Source organism: Oncorhynchus nerka, unplaced genomic scaffold, assembly GCF_034236695.1.
Source record: "Oncorhynchus nerka isolate Pitt River unplaced genomic scaffold, Oner_Uvic_2.0 unplaced_scaffold_1442, whole genome shotgun sequence".
In the NCBI taxonomy this organism is placed as follows: Eukaryota; Metazoa; Chordata; class Actinopteri; order Salmoniformes; family Salmonidae; genus Oncorhynchus; species Oncorhynchus nerka.
Genome location: NW_027039872.1, coordinates 77,501 through 82,228, shown reverse-complemented (window position 1 = coordinate 82,228; position 4,728 = coordinate 77,501). Strand labels below are relative to the sequence as shown.

General features: G+C 53.2%; 1 pseudogene; it reads right to left on the bottom strand.

The window, feature by feature from the left end:
- Nucleotides 1-3,260: 3,260 nt before the first annotated feature.
- The window catches only part of LOC135568621 (RNA binding protein fox-1 homolog 1-like), a 49,273-nt pseudogene continuing 47,805 nt past the window's right edge, over nucleotides 3,261-4,728 (bottom strand).

Below are 4,728 nucleotides of genomic sequence, written 5' to 3'. Positions count from 1 at the left end.
GGGATGAGGGGGGCTGTTAGAGCTATCATCCTCTAGGGGATGAGGGGGGCTGTTAGAGCTATCATCCTCTAGGGGATGAGGGGGCTGTTAGAGCTATCATCCTCTAGGGGATGAGGGGGCTGTTAGAGCTATCATCATCCATCTATGAGGGGGCTGTTAGAGCTATCATCCTCTAGGGGATGAGGGGGAGCTGTTAGAGCTATCATCCTCTAGGGGATGAGGGGGCTGTTAGAGCTATCATCCTCTAGGGGATGAGGGGGGCTGTTAGAGCTATCATCCTCTAGGGGATGAGGGGGAGCTGTTAGGCCTCATTAGAGCTATCATCCTCTAGGGGATGAGGGGGCTGTTAGAGCTATCATCCTCTAGGGGATGAGGGGGCTGTTAGAGCTATCATCCTCTAGGGGATGAGGGGGCTGTTAGAGCTATCATCCTCTAGGGGATGAGGGGGCTGTTAGAGCTATCATCCTCTAGGGGATGAGGGGGCTGTTAGAGCTATCATCCTCTAGGGGATGAGGGGGGGCTGTTAGAGCTATCATCCTCTAGGGGATGAGGGGGGCTGTTAGAGCTATCATCCTCTAGGGGATGAGGGGGCTGTTAGAGCTATCATCCTCTAGGGGATGAGGGGGGCTGTTAGAGCTATCATCCTCTAGGGGATGAGGGGGGGAGCTGTTAGAGCTATCATCCTCTAGGGGATGAGGGGGCTGTTAGAGCTATCATCCTCTAGGGGATGAGGGGGCTGTTATAGCCATCATCCTCTAGGGGATGAGGGGGGCTGTTAGAGCTATCATCCTCTAGGGGATGAGGGGGGCTGTTAGAGCTATCATCCTCTAGGGGATGAGGGGGGGCTGTTAGAGCTATCATCCTCTAGGGGATGAGGGGTGCCCTGTTAGAGCTAACATCCTCTAGGGGATGAGGGGGCTGTTAGAGCTATCATCCTCTAGGGGATGAGGGGGTGCCCTGTTAGAGCTATCATCCTCTAGGGGATGAGGGGGCTGTTAGAGCTATCATCCTCTAGGGGATGAGGGGGGCCCTGTTAGAGCTATCATCCTCTAGGGGATGAGAGGGGCCCTGTTAGAGCTATCATCCTCTAGGGGATGAGGGGGCTGTTATAGCTATCATCCTCTAGGGGATGAGGGGGGCTGTTAGAGCTATCATCCTCTAGGGGATGAAGGGGGGCTGTTAGAGCTATCATCCTCTAGGGGATGAGGGGGTGCCCTGTTAGAGCTATCATCCTCTAGGGGATGAGGGGGGCTGTTAGAGCTATCATCCTCTAGGGGATGAGGGGGCTGTTAGAGCTATCATCCTCTAGGTGATGCGGGGGGCTGTTAGAGCTATCATCCTCTAGGGGATGAGGGGGGGCCCTGTTAGAGCTATCATCCTCTAGGGGATGGGGGGTCTGTTAGAGCTATCATCCTCTAGGGGATGAGGGGGCCTGTTAGAGCTATCATCTTCTAGGGGATGAGGGGAGGGGGCTGTTAGAGCTATCATCCTCTAGGGGATGAGGGGGCCTGTTAGAGCTATCATCTTCTAGGGGATGAGGGGGGCTGTTAGAGCTATCATCCTTTAGGGGATAAGGGGGTGGTCTGTTAGAGCTATCATCCTCTAGTGGATGAGGGGGCCCTGTTAGAGCTATCATCCTCTAGGGGATGAGGGGGGCCCTGTTAGAGCTATCATCCTCTAGGGATGGGAGATGGGGGAGGGGTCCTGTTAGAGCTATCATCCTCCAGGGGATGGGGGCCTGTTAGAGCTATCATCCTCTAGGGGATGAGGGGGCCTGTTAGAGCTATCATCTTCTAGGGGATGAGGGGGGCTGTTAGAGCCATCATCCTCTAGGGGATAAGGGGGTGTCTGTTAGAGCTATCATCCTCTAGGGGATGAGGGGGCCTGTTAGAGCTATCATCCTCTAGGGGATGGGAGTGGGGGGCTGTTAGAGCTATCATCCTCTAGGGGATGAGGGGGCCTGTTAGAGCTATCATCCTCTAGGGGATGAGGGGGCCTGTTAGAGCTATCATCTTCTAGGGGATGAGGGGGGATGTTAGAGCTATCATCCTCTAGGGGATGAGGGGCCTGTTAGAGCTATTATCCTCTAGGGGATGAGGGGGCTGTTAGAGCTACAATCCTCTAGGGGATGAGTGGGGCCTTTTAGAGATATCATCCTCTAGGGGATGAGGGGGTGGGGGCTGTTAGAGCTATCATCCTCTAGGGGATGAGGGGGCACTATTAGAGCTATCATCCTCTAGGGGATGAGGGGGCTGTTAGAGCTATCATCCTCTAGGGATGGGGGTCAGGGAGGAGAAAGGGCCCCCTGTTAGAGCTATCATCCTCTAGGGGAAGAGGGAGAGGGTGTAGGGGACACGGGGAAGAGGGAGAGGGTGTAGGGGGCACGGGGAAGAGAGAGAGGGTGTAGGGGGCATGGGGAAGAGGGAGAGGGAGAGGGTGTAGGGGCACGGGAAGAGGGAGAGGGTGTGAGGGTCATGGGGAAGAGGGAGAGGGTATAGGGGGTACGAGGGAAGAGGGAGAGGGTGTGGGGGCACGGGGAAGAGTGGGAAGAGGGAGAGGGTGTGGGGGTGCATGGGGAAGAGGGGAAGAGGGAGAGGGTGTGGGGGTGCATGGGGGAAGAGGGGGAAGAGGGAGAGGGTGTGGGGGGGCACGGGGGAAGAGGGGGAAGAGGGAGAGGGTGTGGGGGTGCACGGGGGAGGCGGGGCTCTCTCCAAATCCAAAGACAGCAGAGATCTAAGCGCTGGGTGGAAGTTACCCTTAAGCACAGATCTAGGATCAGATCCCTTTCCCCCAATCCTAACCCTAACCAATAGGAGGGTACACAATGGACCTTAGATCAGTGTCCGGAGGCAACTCCATACCAAACACTACAACCCCCAGAACCCCCCAGCCCAGACTGACGGTCATCTCACAGGAGTCTGTGCAAGGTCAGGTCTTTGGGCCGGTCCCATGCTATGGGGTGGCTTTCTCTGGTGGGGTAAGATCAGCATGCACTGCTTCTGTCCTCTATCCTGAAAACCCCATTTCACATCATATACAGACACAGAGAGAGATAGTTAGAGAGAGAAACAGAGAGAAAGAGAGAAGAAGAACTAGAGAGAGAGAGAAAGAAAGAGAGAGGAAGAGAGAAAGGAGAAAGGAGGAGGAGAGAAAGAAAGAGAGAAAAGAGGAAGATAGAGAGAGAGACAAAGGGAACAAGAGGAGCGAGGTATACACAAATAAAGACAGAAAGAGAATATAAAGAGAGAAGAGAGGGATACTCACCCTCCGTATGTGGGGATGTGAGGTGGGGGTGCGGCTGCTCTGAATGTGTTGTAGACCGTACGCCCTCGACCTCTTAGATGGGCCCCTCTGTAGGCCGCCACCGCAGCACTGGCTGCTGAGTAGGGGAAGCCCGGTACTGGAGGGGGGGGACAGAGAGAGAGAGAGAGAGAGTACGGTAGAGAGAAGGGGTGAGAGACAGAGAGAGAGAGACAAAGAGAGAGGGAGACAGAGAGAGAGAGAGAGAGAAAGAGAGAGAGAGAGAGAGAGAGAGACAGAGAGAGAGGGAGACAGAGAGAGAGACAGAGAGACAGAGAGAGAGAGAGAGAGAGACAGAGAGACAGAGAGAGAGAGAGAGAGAGAGACAGAGAGAGAGAGAGTACGGTAGAGAGAAGGGGTGAGAGAAAGAGAGAGAGAGACAAAGAGAGAGGGAGACAGAGAGAGAGAGAGAGAGAAAGAGAGAGAGAGAGAGAGACAGAGAGAGAGGGAGACAGAGAGAGAGACAGAGAGACAGAGAGAGAGAGAGAGAACGGTAGAGAGAAGGGGTGAGAGAAAGAGAGAGAGAGACAGAGAGAGAGAGATAGAGAGAGAGAGAGAGAGACAGAGAGAGAGAGAGAGAGAGAGAGAGAGACAGAGAGAGAGGGAGACAGAGAGACAGAGAGAGAGAGAGAGAGAGAGAGAGACAGAGAGACAGAGAGAGAGAGAGAGAGAGACAGAGAGACAGAGAGAGAGAGTACGGTAGAGAGAAGGGGTGAGAGAAAGAGAGAGAGAGACAAAGAGAGAGGGAGACAGAGAGAGAGAGAGAGAGAAAGAGAGAGAGAGAGAGAGAGAGACAGAGAGAGAGGGAGACAGAGAGAGAGACAGAGAGACAGAGAGAGAGAGAGAGAACGGTAGAGAGAAGGGGTGAGAGAAAGAGAGAGAGACAGAGAGAGAGAGAGAGAGAGAGAGAGACAGAGACAGAGACAGAGACAGAGAGACAGAGACAGAGAGAGAGACAGAGAGAGGAAAGAGAGAGACAGAGAGAGAGGGAGACAGAGAGAGACAGAGAGAGAGAGAGACAGAGAGAGAGAGAGAGTACGGTAGAGAGAAGAGGTGAGAGAGAGAGAGACAGAGAGAGAGAGAGAGAGAGTACAGTAGAGAGAGAAGGGGTGAGAGAGAGAGAGAGAGATTATCATTTCACAGAGAAATGCTTCAGTGTTCTGTGTAAAACATTGCAGCAAGATGAATTGTAAATTCAGATGACATCGATTCAAGTCAAATATTAAAATACTAAAACTGCACAAAACAAACACTCTCCCTATTCCCTACATAGTGCACTACTTTTGACTACAGCTTATAGGGCACTATCTAGGGAATAGGGAGTAATTTGGGACACAACCAGTGAGTTAACAGGATTAGAGCGTGATATCTCCAGAATGGACCAGGCTGTCCTAAAGACACCAGGCTGTCCTAAAGACACCAGGCTGT